The sequence below is a fragment of the Crocuta crocuta genome, unplaced genomic scaffold (assembly GCF_008692635.1).
Source record: "Crocuta crocuta isolate KB4526 unplaced genomic scaffold, BGI_CrCroc_1.0 scaffold218, whole genome shotgun sequence".
NCBI classification, from domain to species: domain Eukaryota; kingdom Metazoa; phylum Chordata; class Mammalia; order Carnivora; family Hyaenidae; genus Crocuta; species Crocuta crocuta.
Window position 1 is genome coordinate 3,011,102 of NW_027533170.1, and position 20,616 is coordinate 3,031,717.

Genomic DNA, 20,616 nt, shown 5'->3' on the forward strand with positions numbered 1-20,616 from the left:
AATTTGGAAGTCACGAGCCTATATGATCAGAGTTTCTCAACCTCAGCGCTACTGAGATTCTGTACAAGGTAATTCTTCATTGTGAGGAATTGTCCTGGGTGCTGTAGGGTGCTTAGTAGTATCACTGGCCTTTTCTCTCTGGATGCCTATTGCATCCACCAGTCATCGCAACCATGGCATTGTCATCTGTGCCTGGAGGGCCAAATTGTCCCTGATTGAGGACAACAGGCATAAAGGATATAAGAAGACAGAGTTAGGTGGAAATTTGTTGGGATGGAGTTACATCAACATTTTTTTGGACAGGCAAAAGAAGAACCATCTTCAGAATACTCTGGATGTGGGGAGGGGGTCTGCTCTACACAAAGGAGGGAAACCAGTGGGCCATAACATTCTTAGAATCCTAAGGAAATGGTAATTCAAGAAAGCAATGGTGAGGTACGTCAAAAGCTATAAAAATAAAATAAGGTGAACACATTAGTTTTCTCTTGCTGCTGTAATAAATGACTGCAAACGTGGTGACATAAAACAGCAGAAATGTGTTTTCTTATAATTCTAAAGATCAGAAGTCTGAGAAAGGTCTCAGTAAGCTAGTCAGCAGGAGTATGTTCCTTCCTGAAGGTTCTAGGGGAGAACCTGTGTCTTGCTCTTTCAAGCTTTGGGGGGCTGCCCACCTTCCTTGGCTTGTGGCCCCCTCTCTGAGTTTCCAGGCTCAGCAATATCATATCTCTGTGACACTTCTTTTGTCAAATCTTGTACCTCTGTTTCTGACTACAACTGGGAAGGTTTTTTTGTTTTAAGAATTCAAATTGATTTGAATGGGCTCATCTGGATAATCCCAGCTCTTCTCCATTTTACCATGTTTAACTTAATTACATCTGCAAAGTCTCCTTTGACATGTGCTACAATAGAGTCTCAGTTTCCAGGTTCAGGACGTGGACATTTTGGTAGCGGAATTACTTTACCCATCACAGTGGATCACTGGAACACCTTTAAGTTAACCAGGAGAATCATGTTTGGCTTTGTTGAGGGCATTTCAGAAGAATGGTAGAAGAAGAAGGCAGATTGCAATGGGTTAAAGTACAGAGCAACTGAGGCAGAAAAACTGTATTGTTGATTTCACTTCCTCTAGTTTTAAAGGGAATTATGTTACTTTTTGCCATTAATTATAAAGTTCCTGTGCTTTGTTTTCCAAGTAACTTTTATGTTAGTGATATTTCTATTTTTTTAATGTTTATTTTTGAGAAAGAGAGAGAGAGAGAAAGACAGAGTTTGAGCAGAGGAGGGGCAGAGAGAGAGGGAGATACAGAATCTGAAGAAGGCTCCAAGCTCTGAGTAGTCAGCACAGAGCTTGATGCAGGGCTTGAACTCACAAACCATGAGATCATGACCTGAGCTGAAGTCAGACACTTCACCAACTAAACTACCCAGGTACGCCTTAACCAGATTTTTAAAATAATTGATGAGGGTATCATCATCTTTTGTCTTGCTGAACTATGTAATCACGTTCACCTTTGAATTCTTCCCTTTGTTTAATTGTACCTCCTTTCTTTTTTATTTATCAGTTTTGTCACCATTTTCTTTTTGAACTTTAAAGCTTTTTCTAAAGAATCAGTGTCTGTTCTGCTCATCTATTTTAATATGTTCTTTCTTTCTACTTTAGTCCATTTTTGCCCTTATCTTTATTTTTCTCCTAGTCCCTTTTATTTTCAGTCTTTTAAAAGAATTTTTAAAATTTTAATTCATGTTTAATTCCTTCAAATCTGCTCTTTGCTCCCTATTCTAAATCAGTATTTTACTCAAAATACCTATTGGACTATAAATATTCTCCAAAGAAAAGCTTTATCTGCATCTCACACGTTTTTAATGATACTATTTTATTTTGTCTCAAAACATGTTCGATTTTCATTTAGATTTATTTGTTTATCTATTTATTTATTTATTTAGTTAGTTTTACGTGAGTGACCATGGCTATTTAGCAGTATGCTTCTAAATCTTCAAATGGATGTTTTCTTTTGTTACTGATTTCCAAGTTAACAGATACAGAAAGCATAGGCTAGTGTCTAAAGTTTTCATATTTATATGCCGCCCCCTTTTTTAGTCATTTGCTTTGAAGAAGCAAAAAAATGATAGCCGTGGACCATTATAAGAACATATTTGAAATTAAAGTTTGTTCTTGTTTTGTTGTTATTAGTTTGCTTTTGCTTTTCATAAGTGAGGGTAACTGGAGAGATATAAAATGCTAATGGCAGGAGGGAGTAGGGTATAAGAGGGAAAAATGAGTAGTGTTCATTCCCTGGGAGCTGGGAGGTTATAACTGTCCCAAACTTTGTTGAGCATTGGGTCTTAGAGATAAGTAGCCTTTATTGTAACAAGAGAGAATGAGCAACGGTGTGTATGTAAAAAGCTTTGTTAACTGAGTGGTTGAAAATTTACAGAGTGCATCAGCACTGTCTTTCAAAAACACAGCAAAATTACTTTGTCGTGGATGGCAGGGATTAGTAGGAAGTCTGAGAAAATTGAAAAATATACGAAATATTCATAGGAGTGCAAACTAGGGAAACATTACAAGGGTTGATGGACAATGTGAAGCAGCTAGAATAGTTCTGCGTTAATTGATATCTATGTTGGTTTGAAGTAGCTCATGAGTAACCTTACACAGACGTTCACCCAAAACTCTTATAAATATGGGGCATAACCTCTTTCAAATCCTGTTTAAAGTGTATATTCCATCACTTACAGTTACAGGTCTTTGGGGGCATATCCTTAATGTCCCACTCTGTGCTTATGTGGGGGAGGAAAAATTATTTTTTCCTCTACCATATTTGGTGTAACTGACCTAACATGAGTTTGCTCCTTGACGAGTTCCAGCTAGAGACTACATCAGGTAGAGCTGTCTCACAACGTCAGATTTGCGTGCAACAAATGAGATCACAGGGAATAACTTCCAAAGCCGTGATTCCCCAAGCAAGGGTGGATGGGTTCCCTTTATTTTATTATTTTTTAAATGTTTATTGTTGAGAGAGGGAGAGAGACAGAGTGTGAGTGGGGGAGGGGCAGAGAGAAGGGGGAGACACAGAATCTGAAGCAGCTCCAGGCTCTGAGCTGTCAGCACAGAGCCCTGACTCCTGAACTACCCAACCCTGGGAGGTCATGACCTGATTGGACACTTAACCTTAACCGACTGAGCCACCCAGGTGCCCCTGGGTTCCCTTTATTTAGGGTTGGGATGACTATTTCAAAAGGAGATCCTTGTCTTCGTATGTAGAGGCACACATGAGGTCATACATGTGCCTTAAGGAAGCATGCCTACACACACAGAGTGTGTTATGTAAATAAGGCTTGTGCTCCTCCTTGGGGGGAGATTTTAGAATTATAATGAGGTCAAGGTGGCTGTCCATCATTCTAGAGGTCACTCCATGGTTCTTTTGCACAGGCACGAGTAGGGCTTTTGCTCAAACTGGTCTGGGTGGTCTGGGCCGGCTGGAGGTCTTATAGGGCAGCTGTTATTGCTGGAGGGGAGGTTTTGCTTTCCATTTGTCTGAGGTAAGAGAAGCTGAAAAAAGAGAGGAAGGAAAAATATGGGACAAAGGTCAGTGAGTATAAGCAGGTGTATAGTAAAGGGCAGGTCTTGGTGTCTAGCTCATGACCTAGGTTGTTGGCTGAGATCTCCCTGTAATAAAAAGCAGATTTATGGGAGAAAAACAGAAGTTCCATATATATAATTCCTGTATACTTGGGAGATACCCAGGAAGACTTTCAGAAGTGGTCAGATGTTATTTCACCTTAAATAACATCTATAGCTAAAGAAGGAAAGATGTTGGGGGGTGGGGAAAGAGGGGAAGGAAGCCAGTTACAAAAGATTACCAGAAAACTGCAGTAAACAAAGATAAGGTCACTATGCAGATTTTAGTCCAAATATATCTCATTGATGAGTTTCTAGAGATTTGGAGGTGTCCTTCTCTGCCTGATAGGGAGAGGGAGGCTCCTTTGCAAATAGAGATTTTCCTTATAAACGTCACTGTCTCTAAGGCAAGTAACTTATTATTTTTTTTAATGTTTATTTTTGAAAGAGGGAGTGCGGGTGGGGGAGGGGCGGAGAGAGGAAGACAAAGGATCAGAAGGCAGCTCAGTGCTGATGACAGGGAGTCTGATGCCTGGCTTCAGACCACAAACCTTGAGATCATGACTTGAGCGAAAGTTGGGCGCTTTCCACCCAGGTTGGAAAATAACTCCTACTGAGTTTTCAGAGCTTCACCTGTGTCTGCTATTTCTTAAAAATAACCAGCTTAAAATAATCAATATGCTAAAGAGGTATATTTAGGAGCAGTACATTTTCCTCTCTTCACTTGGCACCGTAAACATGTCACATCCTTTCTTCAAAGAGAATTCCATTTTGGAAATTGTTGAGCAGACCTTAGCAAATAGGCTATAGTTACATTATATTCAGAAATGTTTAAGGTGTTTCATTTCTAAGAATGAATTTAGGATTAAAATTTTTCATTTAGCCTGCATATTACACAGGTCTCATTTTTGAAACTAAATGCTGGCTGTTCCTAATTTAAAATCATTGTTAGTCTCAGCACTGTCCCACATGGCATATTCGGTTTGTGTTCATATAACTGTTTAGAGGTGTAACTGTATAAATTTGTGAATTTTTAAGTTCTTTATTTCTGTCTTTTCCTGGCATGCTCTCTCACTTACTCACTTGCTCTCTGTCTCTTCTTCCTCTGTGTATATATATATTGATTAAACAGTATCCACTTATAAGCATATGTTACAACATCAATGGTTTCCAACTAGAAGGCTGATATCTTGGATACTATAAATATTTCAGAATAACCAAACTGTAGGGGAGGAAATTTTTTCTTTCTTATCTTCTGGGTTCTTTGGTCCAATAATCATATTAAATTTGACACATTAACAGGAGTAATGAAATTTATCTTCATTTGTATGAAAAGATAAAAGACTCAAAGACAGACAGTTGAGGTCTGTATGTCATTTTGAGGTAAGAAGAAGGTGCTCAGGGTTTGGGGCTTTGACCTGAAGGAAGACCATTCACTGGAAGATGGGAAGAGCAAATGTTTGGCAAACAAATGTTTGCCATGCATGCAGATAAGTATTTCTGATATAAAAATTTATCTCTGATAATAGCTCTCTTCCTGGTACGGGACCCTTTCTCAATTCTTTTAGGCAGGTAAGGGGGAGGCAGAAAGCTCTCTCTTCTCTCCTTGACTGCTTTCAGCTCAGTTAATGCACATGTCAAAGTGCCACATTCTGGGACAGCCTGCCCTGATCCCCATCAAAAATATACAACATATTGTATTACACTAGCTCTCAAATTGTCTATTCTGACCATATTGATTATTTTCTTCTGTTGCTCTGAAGATAGGTGATTAAGAACTTATGCTATAAATTGTTGGTGATGTCTTGTAAGCTCTTCCGGAAATAAGGTGATCAGTGGCCTACGACTGAAGTTTTCCTAGAACTGAGAGGGTTCCCAGGATGTGGTATTTTCAGCTTTAAAATAGAAACAGTCCCAGGGGCACCTGGGTGGCTCAGTCGGTTAAGTGTCCAACTTTAGCTCAGGTCATGATCTCACAGTCTGTGAGTTTGAGCCCTGTGCCTGGCTCTGTGCTGGCAGCTCAGAGCCTGGAGCTTGCTTTGGATTCTGTGTCTCCCTCTCTCTCTCCACCTCCTCTGCTTGTGCTCTGTCTCTCAAAAATAAGTAAATGTAAAAAAAAAAATCAAAAAAATAGGAACAATCCCAGGAAAACTTGGATGATGCATCATCCTACTATGAAAACCAAACTTGATCCATAGGTTCAGTTATCTCTGTTTCTACTCAGAATTCAGTGTCTCATAGTTTCTTATAAATTTTTACTTGTTTATACTAATAAATGTGATAGTTCCCTTTCACGTATTCTATCTTACAGTTCGACCTCAAAATCCATTCAAAAAAGGCATTTTATATGAGGTACATACAAAAAAACTTGAAGAATCCTGCTTGGACAAGTAATACTTGCTCTGGAAAACTCTATTTGCACTTAATGTGCATTTGCAAAGAACAGTAACTCAAAAAGCCTGGAAAAAATTTGAAGTTGCAGACCATGAAACCTCATGTATTAGTTCTGAAATCAAATGTCAGGGTATTTCACCAGTTTTGCCTGGTCTAAAAGAAAAGTGAATAAATACATGGTTTGGGGGAATGGGTGAGGGGCAGGATGTTTATCTAAGTAATGCAAGCAGAGATCAAAAGTGAGACTTTTTCTCCTTAAAGTTTTTCTTCACACATTTATGTTCATTTCCTGGGTCTGGACTTTAATAATACACTAAAATTAAAGAGAGTACAGGTGCTTGTAGAGATAAGTATTTTAGTGCAAGGTGTTGAGGACATACCTCCGATACATTAAGATAGTCTGAATTTCTTTGTCTGATATCCCACATATGATATTGCAGGAGGGCTGAGCATACAAACCTGGAAGTCTAAAAAGGAGCAAGTAAGAAAAGAGGCATTTTTCGTAAAGTGAGTGTTGGCCAAATTCCTTAACCCTAGAGGTAAATTTTGTAAAAAGCTGAAGGCTGAGGAAAGAGCATATTTACAGATAAAAAGTCAGTGATTTTGGTTCAAGGAGAATGGAATTGAACAATTGCACAGAGCACAGCACCTCTGTTATATAACAGGTATTTTGGGGTCCAGTAGTGTAGAGAGGAAAAGCTTTGCAAATATCGGTAAACATTTACGTCACCGAGAGCTAGGATAACTTGTTAGAAATAAGCTAGCAAGGATAACTGGGAACGTCTTTCCTTCCCCGGGGTTATTAAAGCAGAGTTTAATTACATCCTTGGAAATAATGTGGGGATGGTAACGCCATGTTTTTGTGAGAGAACAATCTGTGTGAATGTGGTCTAAAGAGTACCCGAGGGGAATTCATGATTTTTGAGGAGAATGTCTCAAACAAAATTATCCTCCTTTGATAGAGAAGAAGGCAGGAATGTGAGGCCAATGATGGCATATGTGCAAAGACAAGGAAATCCGAGAAGAAGGATCTTGGTAATGACAGGCACCTGTGACAGGGTGTTCAGACCCCCGTCAAAGGGCTGATTGAATTTCAAGAGTAGGCAGGCATGCAGAGTGATGGTCAGAGCTCTTTGTAAAGGACACAGTCAAAACCTGCGTCAGCAGGTGACTTCTATAATTTCACCTGTCTTCCCAGAAGGTGGTGAAAGAATGGGGAGAATTAGTGTCAGCTGCCCTTGCCTTCCTGTTCCCCACCCATTCTCCCACATTTTCACCCTGTGGAGCTGGAGCAAGGAGGCTGAAATAGCTAGATGGATTCACGTTTTGTAATACACCTTCTCTGGCTTGTGGATCTGTCAGCAAAAGGGAGCTGGCTTTATGCTGGATGGTAAGTGTTATTCATTCTTTGAATTATGGATGCGGACCTGTAGATTCTTGCCCCTAATGGACATATATGGAGCACCTCTTAAGTGTCTGGTCCTGTGCAGGGTGGATTTATGTAAAAACTGAAGACATCAGAACTTCAAATTACCTTTCATTCTATTTTCTCTGTTTGGAATTAACCAGCAGCTACTAAATCTCATAAAAAAAAGGCATTGAAAACTGAACAGTACTCTTCCCGCCTTGTCTACTCCCCGTCCCTTGTGATTTACACATTTGTGCTAAAACAAGATTGAAGAATAAAGTGGAGATTTTATGCTAATTTCTAGTAAGCATTAAATTAAGAAATGATAAGGGAAGGGCAATGTCGGGGGAGGGGGAAGGCCCTCCATTGTTTAAAACTGGCTAATTCTATCCCTAACGTTGGAGCCCTCAGAATATTGAGGTTATTTTACCTAAAATTAGAGGGTACCTCTGAAGCTTTCTTAAAAGCCCAATTTTTTTTCCTTTTTTTTTTTATTGATTTGTTTATAGCTCTGCCAAATGCATTGATTTATCCTGTCTGCTACTGTCAATGCGGCCCAGCTCTGATATTGAACATGGGCCATTTCAGGTAATCTATCAAGAAATGGCTTAACAGTTCCCAAGTTTCTTTAAGCCCCTTCTTGACTGTGTTTTCTTATTGAAAAGCAACCACTTTGCAGACTGACCCTTACACCTGGTGTGTCAAGATTCGGTAACTCATTGAATACACGGTGATTTCAGTTTTCCACCAGAGGCAGCCTGATAATTAGAGAACTGTCTTACACAGCAGTACCTATAAATTAGCTTGGTAGCCCATCAGTCCAGGCTCTGTCAAAAAGAAAGAAAAAAAGGAAAGAAAAGAAAAAAGAAGAAGAAAAAGAAGGAACTGTTAGCAAAATTATACCCTTCCCCATTTGTACTCAACAAGTAAATAATCATCAGTACACTGAATCTGTGTTAGGATGTGAAATAAATATAGCCTTCTATTAAAATCCTTAGCATGTAGAAGGAAAAGAAATCGCTCATCTGGGTTGAACACATTTTATTGAACAATGAAGGTCTAACTCCCAATTTTATCTTCACTGTCATGAGCACTACCTATTCTTATATATAATAGGTATTATTGTAGAAAATGTTTTTCCTTGTACAGTATAAGAACAAGGTGATCTAACAGATTTGAGGCTTCAGGTCATTTTCCAAAGACTCTGAAATATAGATTCATTTGCAGAAAATTTACATGGGAATGTCCCCAAGGGGCAGAAAAGCAGGTTATGCAAAGCTAGAAGTTGAGCTACCAGGCAGTAATACCAAAACCTCAGCGTACCCCGGTGCTTGGATTACCCATCTGAGGTGTCCACAGTTGAGGTCTGGTCCTTGTACCCTTGCTCGGTCATTGTATTCTGGATGTTCGGGATGACCTTTGCCAAGGTGACTCTCTTCACATCCCAGGGAGAGCTTGGGCATTGAAGGAAGCTTAGCAGAGAGCACTCCCAACAGCTTAGGGAACAAACCTGTAAATCCTGAAGCAATGCACTCAATCAGCACACCAAAGTGTTCGTGCCATCACCTATACAACAGTTCTTAATCCAGTGTAAGCATCCAGACAGAGACAGGGATTAAAAAATAACAGGTCAGGAAAAGTTCAAGTGGTTACTGGTTGTGTTTCTTGCCAAAATTAATGTTGGTTGAACTCCTTGGACGTGAATGTCTCAATGTCAGTTTCCTGATGATTTCAGTTCTTTAGGCATACTTTGTGATGAGGGTGGCTTGACTCCCTATAGGTATACCACCAGTTTTGACTAGTGGCTTAACTAACATGCTGAGAGATTTTCAATAGCAGTTACAGAGTAAAGAGCATATTAAGGCTCAGAGAATGAGCAGCCACAGATGCCATGGCTAGTTTTTTGTTATTTTTCAAGGAATTTTCCAGAAAGAACTAGATGGGCAGCTACAAACCACAAAGGCTGGTTATATGGTTAGGAAGTAAAGAGCCAGTCAGTGCCTTTGCCCTGTAATAACCTGGAGATAACAAGTCAAGAAATCCAGTGTGTGGCTATAACAACAGACTTTAGGAGTTAGAATAGTAGACATAAATTCATTGAGTCATAAGCAACTGGTGCTTTAGAAAAAAAGTCTCTTACGAGGATAAAAAATCTGCTCAAGGGAAAGACCTGGAGAATAAGGAGTTGAGAATGCTGTGGGGTGAAATGTTCATCTAAAGTTGGTCTTTTCAGCACTGTTGGTGTTCCCAGCTGGATAATTCTTTGTTTTGGAGCCGTCCTAGACATTGCGGGATGTTTAGCAACATCCCAGGACTTCACCTGCTGGATGCCAGTAACCTCCCCTTCAAATCATAACAATCAAAAATGTCTAAGGACATTGCCAGATCACCCCCTACTCACATTCTGTGCTGAGAACAAGTGATCTGTAAATGTACTCTCAGGAGCCTGTTAGTGCTTGTGCTGTTAAGGTGAGCCTACAGAGGAATTTAATTTCAATTCCATAAACAAAAGTTTCAAAAAGATCCTGTTTTTTTCTTGTTGCCATTGTACAATGGTATACCCCGTTCCTCTAGTGAATGTGTTCCTCGCTTTATACTTATCATTTTCTAAGTCGAGATAGCTGTGTGTGCCACAGAAACAGTATAATTGGAAAAGGTGGAAATTGGGTGTAGAAAGAATGAAAAGTGTAATGAGGGAAGTAGTTGGCTGTTGAGTATAATCCTCAGGAGATTTTAAAAGTATTTCAGAGGTGGTTTATCATTGCAAATCTCCAAAGCTGTATTCTCAAAGGCATCTGGGATAATCAAGTCTTTGTAGGACTACATGATAAGAACCCCATCGTTTCATTCTTCAGCTGAATTTTTAATAGAAGTTTTGAATGTTATGCATATATTTGGAGTCCTTTTCTCATTTTCCAAATATGTGAATTAAAGAAAATGCAATTCAGGGTTACCTGATTCTAAGCAGCTATGTATCATGTTGTGTGAGACAATCATACAACATAACTTTAGATCATATAGTGGACATTTCAGATGATCCTATCACTTTTTTTTTTTCTCTCAGGGACAGTTTCATCATACTGTTTAAATTTATAATGCTATCTGAGCTTTATTAAGTAGGAACATTCCATTTCCTTTCACACACTTAGAAAATAAGCATTGGGCCAGATTTATCTGTTCCCACAGCTGTGTGTTTGTAAATGTCAGAACAAGACATGATATGTTAGATTGGAAAATGTTACCATTCATGAAAGTCCGCTGCATTTGTATAGTTAGGAGAAAGGGACAGAAATCTAAGGGAAATTCACAACTAAATTCTCCTAGAACTGGACCACTGAGGTGGCTCAGCCGGTTAAGCGTCCGACTTCAGCTCAGGTCATGAACTTGCAGTCCATGAGTTTAAGCGCTACCTCGAGCTCTGTGCTGACAGCTCAGAGCCTGGAGACTGCTTTAGATTCTGTGTCTCCCTCTCTTTCTGCTCCTCCCCCACTCACATTCCATCTCTGTCTCTCAAAAATGAATAAATGTTTAAAAAATTAATAAATTCTTCTATTACAAAGCTCTAATAAAGAGCATAGATACTTAGTCTAGTTGTTATGAAAAGGTTGCTTTCAAATTCCTGAACTTTGTTGGTCTTGTGTCCATGTTTCTGTTAGCCAGTGGAGATACTATTTGTCTTTGGTGTATGGATTGTATTCAGTTAGTTCTTTGCGTGTCCTCTTCCCTCACCTATGAAATGACCATTGTTTTTCTCAGTTGAAGACAGAATTGCTGCCCATTTGCAAGTTACTCTATTACCAGAGAGGGAAATAACATGGTACTTTGAGAAATGAACATTAAAATGTTCACCAACATAAACTGGCTTTTTTATTTATTTTTTTTTTTTAGCAGCATTGGACTTCTTTGCATGTGCTGAATCATACCTTTGATTTAGTTCCAAGTTTTGGGAACTAATTATTTCTGAGAGAAAGAGCACAAGTGGTGGGGTTGGGAGATGCAGAGAGAGAGGGAGACATAGAACCCGAAGCAGTCTTCAGGCTCTGAGCTGTCAGCACACGGGTCTGGACACTCACGAACTGCAAGATCATGACCTGAGCTGAAGTTGGAGGCTTAACTAACTGAGTCACTTAGGCACCCAAGTCATTATCAGTTTATCTATTTATTTAAAAAATTGTTTTAACATTTATTTATTTTTGAAACAGAGGCAGAGCATAAGCAGGGGAGGGGCAGAGAGGGGTGAGACACAGAATCTGAAACAGGCTTCATGCTTTGAGCTGTCAGTACAGAGCCAGACACGGGGCTTGAACTCACAGACTGTGAGATCATGACCTGAGCCAAAATCAGATACTCAGGTGCCCCAAGTTATTATCAATTTAAATGCTGTCTATTTCCTGGTGTCCTCCGAGATCATCAGTAAGTTGTAATTCTCCTTTGCTGGGTCTCTTAGGCTGAAACTCCTATGAACAAGATCATGTCTTCTCTTTTGGTAATGGCTTCTATCCTCAGCTCCTGATATTCCAGGATTGACTACCCACCCATTCCATGTCATTCTCTTTCTTATGGATGTAAAAGTCCTCAAAGGTGCTCTCTCAGTAGTTGCTATTTGTGTATGGAGAAAAATCTCTGTGGATATTTTGAGTTTGTGCTTATCTTTTGACTGGAGACACTTCCCACCTTTGTTCTATATTATCTTTTTAAATATGTTTGTGTAGGGTGTAGTTGTAGAAGATAGTTTCTAACTCTAGAGCAAAGGGTAATTTGTTTTCTATTCACTATAATAAAAATAATATCTTCTTCTGGGACAAAGATTATACAGATTACTGTCTGTTATAAAAGGCATGCATTCTAGGAGCACTTAGGTAGCTCATTTGGTTGAGTGTCTGACTCCTGACTTTAGCTCATGCCATGATCGTGTGGTCTTGAGATCACATCAGGTTTATGCTGAGCATGAAGCCTGTTTGGGATTCTCTCTCTCCTTCTCTCTTTCTGCTCTTCCCCCACACATGTTCACTCTCTCTCACTCTTTCTCTCTTTTACAATGAATACTATTTTTTAAAAAGTTACGAGTCCTATAAGGTCAGGGATCTTCTGCTGTGATGTACCCTGTGGAGAAGGAAAAATAATAATCCTTCAACCCTTCTAGGTTCTTGGCTGAGACCCTCCCTATTACTAAAGGCAAATTACAGGAAAAAAGAAATTTAATAACCTGTATACCTGGAAATACCTAGGAAAACCAAAAAATTCCCTGAAATAGTCCAAGCCACCACCTTAAATAGCATCTTCAGCTATAGAGAAAGTGTTTGGGGGATGGGGAGAAGGCCAGTTAAGGGAGGTTATGAGGGAAATCTCAGTAAACAGGGTAAGGTTGCTCTGCAGATTTAAGCCATTGCCTTCTTCCCTGAGAGTCCCTAGAGATTTAGAGGCATTCTTTCTGTTATAGAGAGAGAGACCCTTTACCAATGGAGATTTCTCTTGAAAATGTCAAAGTCTCTTACAAAAGGGTAACTTCTAATCAGTTTTGAGAGCTTCACCTATGTCTGCTGTTTCTTAAAAATAACCAACTTAAACATGACATAAGGTATAGAAATGCTGAATCACTACTTGTATACCTGAAACTTTGTGTGTCAACTATACTCATAAAGGAGTCGAAAATAATCAGTGCCAAAGAGGCATATTTTGAAGTGGTATCACCTTCTCCCTTTAACCCCAGTGCTTGTGAAGGTGTTCCTCTTGTTTTCATTCTGTAGGAAGTAGGGCTTGAGGAACTAGTGCAAATGTTGATTCTCTGGTTACTACTATTTCAGTGGTGAATAAACCATCTTGTGTCTCTGACCCAGGAGTCTTGTGTCTCCTATCAGTGTCCATGAAATTAGGGCAACAGAACTTGTTAGCTTGCAAGTTGGGTGAAGTCTTTCAGAGCTTTCACAGTTTCTGACCTTCTGATATCTGGAAAATGTTTCTTTAAACTTCCTCATCTGTCACTGAGACTGTGATTGCTTCTGAAATACTACTCTCTTCTCTGCCCTAGATTCTTTAGGTCTTTTCTTGAAGATTGTCTTTCTCTTTCTTGATGAGTCTGGCTAAAAAAGTTTTTAAATTTGGTTTATCTTTTCAGTGAACCAGCTCTCATTTTCATTGATATTTGCTATTTTTATCTCTATTTCATTTATTTCTGCTCTGATCTTCCTCCTACTAATTTTATGCTTTGTTTGTTCATCTTTTTCTAGTTTCCTTAGGTGTGAGGTTAGATTGTTTGAGGTTTTTCTTGATTCTGGAGTTAGGCCTATGTAGAACTCCTATTGATGCATCCCAAAGGTTTTGATCTGATGTTGTTGTTTACTTTTCCAGTTTCATTTGTCTGAAGGTATAGTTTGATTTTTCTCTTTCATTTCTTTGTTAACACATTTGTTATTTTAGTAGCATGTTGCTTAGCCTACATGTGTTTCTGTCCAGGTTTTTTCCTTGTCATTGATTTCTAGTTTCGTATTAAAGCAAAGATACCTTGATACAATTTCAGTCTTCTTAAACTTATTGAGAATTGTTTTGTGGCCTAACATGTGATCTATCCTGGAGAATGTTCCATGTGAACCTGAGAGAAGTGCACTTGGTTGTTTTTGGATGGGATATTCTGTATATATCTGTTAAGCCTATCCCTAGCAGGCCAGGTAGAACTTCCTGGATCTAGCTCCTGTCTGTGCTGTCGAGGTGGAGGGCAGATGTGAACCGTGGTGCTTGCCAGAACATTTGATTCAGTTCCCTTGCTTTTTGACAGCTGCTCCAGGGTTAGTAAATGGATTTCCTCACCTTAACTCTGGTTGCTCTCCGTGCCTCAGTGATCTCCCTCCCTCCCTCCTGCAGGCCATAGCATAGGATGGGGTTCCAATCATAACCTTGATTCCATGTCTCCTACCCCTCTCTCTGTGGTTCTGCTATCCTTTGTTGTGCAGAAGCTATTGAGTCAGCTGTTTTTTGTTTTTCAGGGGGAATTCCTTTAGTTGTAGGTGTGTATTTTATGTCTCCAAGGAAGGAGGTGAGTGCAGGGTCTTACAATGCCACTATCTTGGACCCCGAAACTGCAGTATCTGCCTCAGTATTTCATAAGCACTATTTGTTTCTTTAATACTTTAATAGCAGTCTGATTATACAAGTTTCTAAAATTCCCTTTTTTTCTCAGAGTTCCAAATTCATTGCTTTACTATCATTAAAAAAATGTTTACTTATTTATTTGGGGGGGAGCGGGACAGAGAGAGAGGAAGAGGGAGAATCCTAACTGGTTCTGTGCTATTAGCACAGAGCCCAGTGTGGGGCTGAATCCCACGATTGTGAGATCATGACCTGAGTCAAAATAAAGAGTCTAACGGTTAACTGACCGAGCCACCAAGGCTCCACATGTTTCTATCTTTTAAAATTAAATGTTGCCGTGGCTTAAATCTCCTCTTGAATTTTGTTTCTGACTTTATAACTATAAGACTCCTCTCAGGAGCCTTATTTGTTGTCACCTCATTATCAGAATCATCTAATATAATGATATAATAGCAAATACATTTAACTTCTTTTTATTTATTGGAGATGGCTCTAAACAAAGAACTTATTCTAAATTGTTTAATTCTCATAACTCTGAGGTTGAACCATTATTATCAACTTTTATTTTTTTATTTTTAAAAACTGTTTTTAATGTTTTATTTATTTTTGAAAGAAAGAGCGAGAGACAGAGAGAAAGAGAGAGAGAGAGATAGCATGATCAGGGGAAGGTCAGAAAGAGAGGGAGACAGAATCCAAAGACAGGCTCCAGGCTCTGAGCTAGCCATCAGCACAGAGCCCAATGCAGGGCTTGAACCTAAGAACCGTGAGATCATGACCTGAGCCCAAGTGGGACGCTTAACCGACTGAGCCACCCAGGTACCTGTCGACTTTTAAATATGGATAAATAGGCACAAAGAGTATATTACTCAAGGTTATACAGCTAGACATAGGCATTTGAGCACAGGCAATATAGCTCATAGGATTTGAGCATAGGCAATATGGCTCCAGAGCCTCTAGTCTTAACCACAGTGCTATGCTGACTTCCAAATCACATAAAACTTGATAAAATAAAATTGTAAAAATGATCAAATAGATGCTCAATTTCTAAGCATTAAAATAATATATATTGTTAGGGAAGAATAATGTTTCCCCTACCTTTCTAGGTTCCTCAGCTGGTAAAGTGGTATAAGACAGATCAACATGAGGACAACAAATTCAATTATGTATGTCCAGGAACCCCATAAGAATCTGAGATTGCACCGGCAGCCATGCACTGAGGCTTACATGCCATCCTGAGCTAAGGAGAAAGGAGTAGAGGCCTGAGACTACAAAGAGAAGGGATACAACTTAAAGGGAGACAGGAAGAACAATTACTTGGTAAACAAATGTTGGTCATGCCATGCACAGAGAAGGAGACATAGAAAAGGATTTCATCTGCAGGCTCTGCTGAGCTGAGCTTCCTCCCATCCTCCTCCCTGCCCCTGCCCCCGCCCCCCCAATACATAGCCCATACTCTTAATACATATCTGTGGTAGTCATTCTCTTTCTGGACCAGGGCCTCTACCTAAATTCTTTTAGTTTGTTAAGGGGAGGCTCATTCTAAAACCCTTGAACACACAGAAAATAAAAGCTGAAACTCCCCCTTTGCCTCTCAATCTCATTTTCCTCTAGAGTAGCAAGTAATGTTAACACTTGAATACGTATCAGTAAATTTTAATTTCTCATACAAGCATACATTTGTTTTTAGCATAGGTATTTCCTTCAATAAATTAGAATGAGACATAATGATATTTTACAATTTACAGTATAAAATAGATATGGTCCATGAACTTAGATGTGCCTAATGTTTTTAAATATGTCAGAGTATTCCAAATGTCAGTAAACCATAACTTATTAACTATTTATTGGTGGATCGACATTCTGCTGCTGAAACCTAAAGGCACACATAAAATAATTATAGTATTTATTTATTTTATGTACTAATTTATAATGGGCCTTTGGCTGGACTATGGGTTTTGTGGGGGTCAACGCTATTTTGTTCTTAAGTTAAAATCATTCTGATGCTTGACCCTTGCTCTATCCTGCCTTCTTGTCCATTGAAGCCCTCCTTCTAAAGGTCAATATACCCTCTATCTGACATCCCAGCTAACAATTTAGAGTAGGCTATAAGGGTGTATTGTCAATAATTAGTGTGGCAAAAAAACCCAGTCATTTGTCTTTGCATTTTGGTGGCTGAAATTTTCCTGTGGAATATAGCTGCCTCTAGGTCATGATGAACTTTTTCTTCTATTAATCAAATACCTAATGTCTATTTAAAAATCTTCTATTCAGTGAAACGTACTCACTTAGGGATCCATAAACGATGCTGCAATATACTTTCCATTTTTAACAGGAAGTCCTTAATGCAAATGTGTGAATCTCCCTGGATGCATTGATGTGACTTAGACTTATACATGTTTTTATGCTTAATCAAAGGAAATTGTAGAGGTGTACTATATTGTGCTCTCATGTACTCATTTTGCTGTTGCTGCTGTTGTCGGAGACATACCTGGCACACTATGATAAGAAAAATGATAATCCCATGATTGGGCAAACTTAGACTGCTCTAGCTTTTCCCTAATTTCTTGTGTACCAAGACTGGAGAGATCTTACTGGTCACTCTCAGGATTCTCAGCCCTGTATGATAGGTGCTGATAGCTATCCTAAAAATATACTTAAGAGGCCCATTCATTTACTATACTTAAGAGAAAGTCAATTTTATGTGCTTGCAAAATTGCTCTTGTCAGAAACTCTTTTGTGGAAGATTATTTGTTCCACTTTAAAGTTTAGCATTGCAAGGAATTTGTCTGAATTGGTCTGTTACTTGACCAGTTGGGTCCTTCATTTTCAAAGAGTTAACCTCTTGGATACAGATTAGACACTGACTATTTCTTTCCTGATTGACCTTGAGCAGAGGAACTTAACCTCCACATTGTTTTTTCTTTGTCTCATCCACCTATCGTTCTATCTCAGCTTTATGCCAACCAGTTTTTTAGGGGAGATTTAATTTGTGCTTGTCAAAGCTCTTTAATATCCTTAGCTGAAGGTGTTTTAATAAATAGAATAATGTTAACATAATAATTTGAATGAGAATAAAGAGATAGGAAAAATGAATTCAGAGAACCTCTAGCTAGTTCATTTTAAAATGAAAATATTAGATCAGAGATGAAGATTCCGTATAAGCAGGTCATTTGCATATAGAATTATCCGGATTTGATAGCGAGGCTTAACATAGCAAAGACTGACAATCTTATCTGTAGACTTTCCATATTTAAGAAAAGCCATAATACCAAGTTCTCTTTTTTCTATGGTAGTGAAACAGATGATTTAAATGAATCCTGCAATTCGCCCTTTCTGCTAATTTCAGAAATAGATAGCATGTCTTAAGCATTTCATTCAAAGAGCATTCTTCTTTAAGCTGAAGGCAGAGGGTTGGAAGGGAGGTCTGTCTCAAAACAAAATTGACATTCCCTCAATATTTCCGCTTACCGTTCCAATAATAATAGGAAGTCAAATTTCCATAATGATACCAGCTTCTCCAACTAGAATCAAAAGGAGAGTTTTTTCCACTGCATTAAAGATCATCACAAGCCAAAATAAACAAATAAACAAAAAACAAAACAAAACAGGAGTATGCAGGCAGTAAGACATTATGTTTAATAAACATAGCACAAAAATTTTTATGACACTATCTCATTTGAATACACACACTAGATATGTATTCAAAACAATTGAGATTATATTTTGTACCATTTTCCAATGTGATACTGCTTTTGTCAGTTTACTATTTGATTGTAAAGTTATATAATAAAATACTGTTTTGAAACTGTAGCTGACCAGGTAATGAAAAATGTACTTGTAGCCTTTTCCTAATGGATTTTGGAAACTTTTCAGACCACACGGGCTCACTACATACAGTTTAGATTTAATTATCACTATTGTTTTAGAGATAACTTAATCCATTGGATAACACATGATAGTTCAACTCTTCTTGGTTTTATTAACACCTCTGTGTTATTGTAAAATGAAAATAACCATGGCTCCATTTCTGCATCAATGAAGTGACCATTGCAAAGTTCTCTGTGCTGTATGTATGTGTATATATATATATATATATATATATATATATATATAATAAATAATATATATTTATATTGGGTATGCATATATATTATATATATATTTGGTGGTGGTGTTTGCACTGCAATTTATATGCTGATCAAGGGAAAATGATTATCTTGTGTTGTTAATGTTCATTTCCAATCCACTAGCCTCGTGTCAATTTTTGTTCCCTTAATAAACAACCAGCATAAGTCACTTATCAGACAAATAGGGCTATGGAAATTTTAAGAGCTATCCTATTCTGTCCTACAGGATTTTTCAGGCTTTCCAGAGAAAGCTTACATGGTATCTTTGTCCTTTTCCTACAGTGTTCTTCGCATCTAGTGAGAGTACCAAACCTCAGGTTTCTAGATTCTCATCAACTTCATACCTCCGACCAGAAATTTTACTTTTGCAAATGAGGACAATCCTAAGTCTTTTTGGGTAAAGTACTTCAGCTGCTCATCTTCTCTGCCTCTGCATTCTAAAATGGGCTCTGTGTTGTTCCACACACAAACACAGCATAGAATGGCTTTGTTTGTTTTTGCTTATTTCGTGAACAAGATATAGAGGTTCAACACATGGAAATTTAACTCTCTGTCTTCATTAAGAAGAAACAATTGGCAACATTAAAATGGCAATTAGTAGACACCCAAAAATATATTAACAAACACATGTCTCTTTGAGCTTCTAGACATCTAAATTTGATGTGTCATTACTTCTGCCCTTGTGCAGAGAAAATAGACGGTACTTAAATCAGGTCAAGTGAACCATCTAAAGGATCCTCACCTTATTCTATTTCTTATGTGTACCCCAGGATCCTAATGCTGCTGTGGGATCCCAGAAGGCTGTGCTATCAGTGGCAGAGATCAAATGTGGCTGTGGAATAAGGTCAAACCGAACCCAGATTTCACACCTGGGGTGTGTGTGGGTGGTGCCCTTTTAAAACCCACAAACACAGCATACATCAGGATGATGTGAGATGTCATCTATATATCTGTAACAGGAAGATGGTGTCTCATAAAAATGCATCCAAGAACAGAGAGGCTGTTAAAAGCAGTTCTGGGACCTCACACAGGAAAGCTCTGCCTCCCCAATTCCTACCAGCCTCAACACCAGGTGAAAGATGTATGTGAAAGAAAACCTTTTCCCTCTCTCTCTGTCTCTTCTTAGGCCCTTTAGGACCTGCCCAGTCAGTCTTCACTTGGGTGTGGCTGAGATGGAGGAAGTTTGGTGGAGAAAGGAGACACAGAAAAGTTTTCCTCTGTTTATTTAAAAGCAAGATTATAATGTGAAGATGCACAGAACTGAGTCTTAGTAAAAATAGATCAAGATTATGAACGGTCACAAAATGAGAGCATGGAAAACCCAAAATTTACTTAACAAGGTCACTACCTTGTAGACAAAGGGCTTGGTATAGCAGAGTAAGCACCGATGTTTGAAAAACTTGAAACAGCTATAGATTTTCATTCAACAAGTTGAATTTCATGAATACACTTGGCTCCATAAGCAAAGAAAGCGATTGAGAGAGGAAAGACTGAAAATAAGTATGTTGATCATTATTTTTTTCCTCTTTATTCCTAACAGAGCTAAAAACCATGTGTCCACACAACTGAGAATCTTGGTGCAGGTTTAACAGTCTCTGATGTAGGTTTTATTTCCACTGTCTTATCAAATTTATTGATGTTTCTTTTTCTTGAATTTGAGAAATCTTTCTTCATTCTCTAGGTCCCTAGGGAATCTGTTATATATATATTTCACTTTTGGATCTGGTTCCATTGAACCCAACTTTAGATTTCTTTAACTAGTGCTTCCCTTAACCACCATACTCAATGAGAATCCTGTTCTTTACTGCCCCTAGATAATGAGTGACAATAGAGGAGTGAATTAACAACCTTTGAGACCTTTTCCCAATGAATAGAGTGGCAATGGGAAGAGCCCTGCAGAAGTTCAGCAGCTTGGATTCAGGAAGACAGAGGTCAGAGACTGTGTTCAAGGCAACCACCTTATGAAGTCAAAAGTAAAGGCA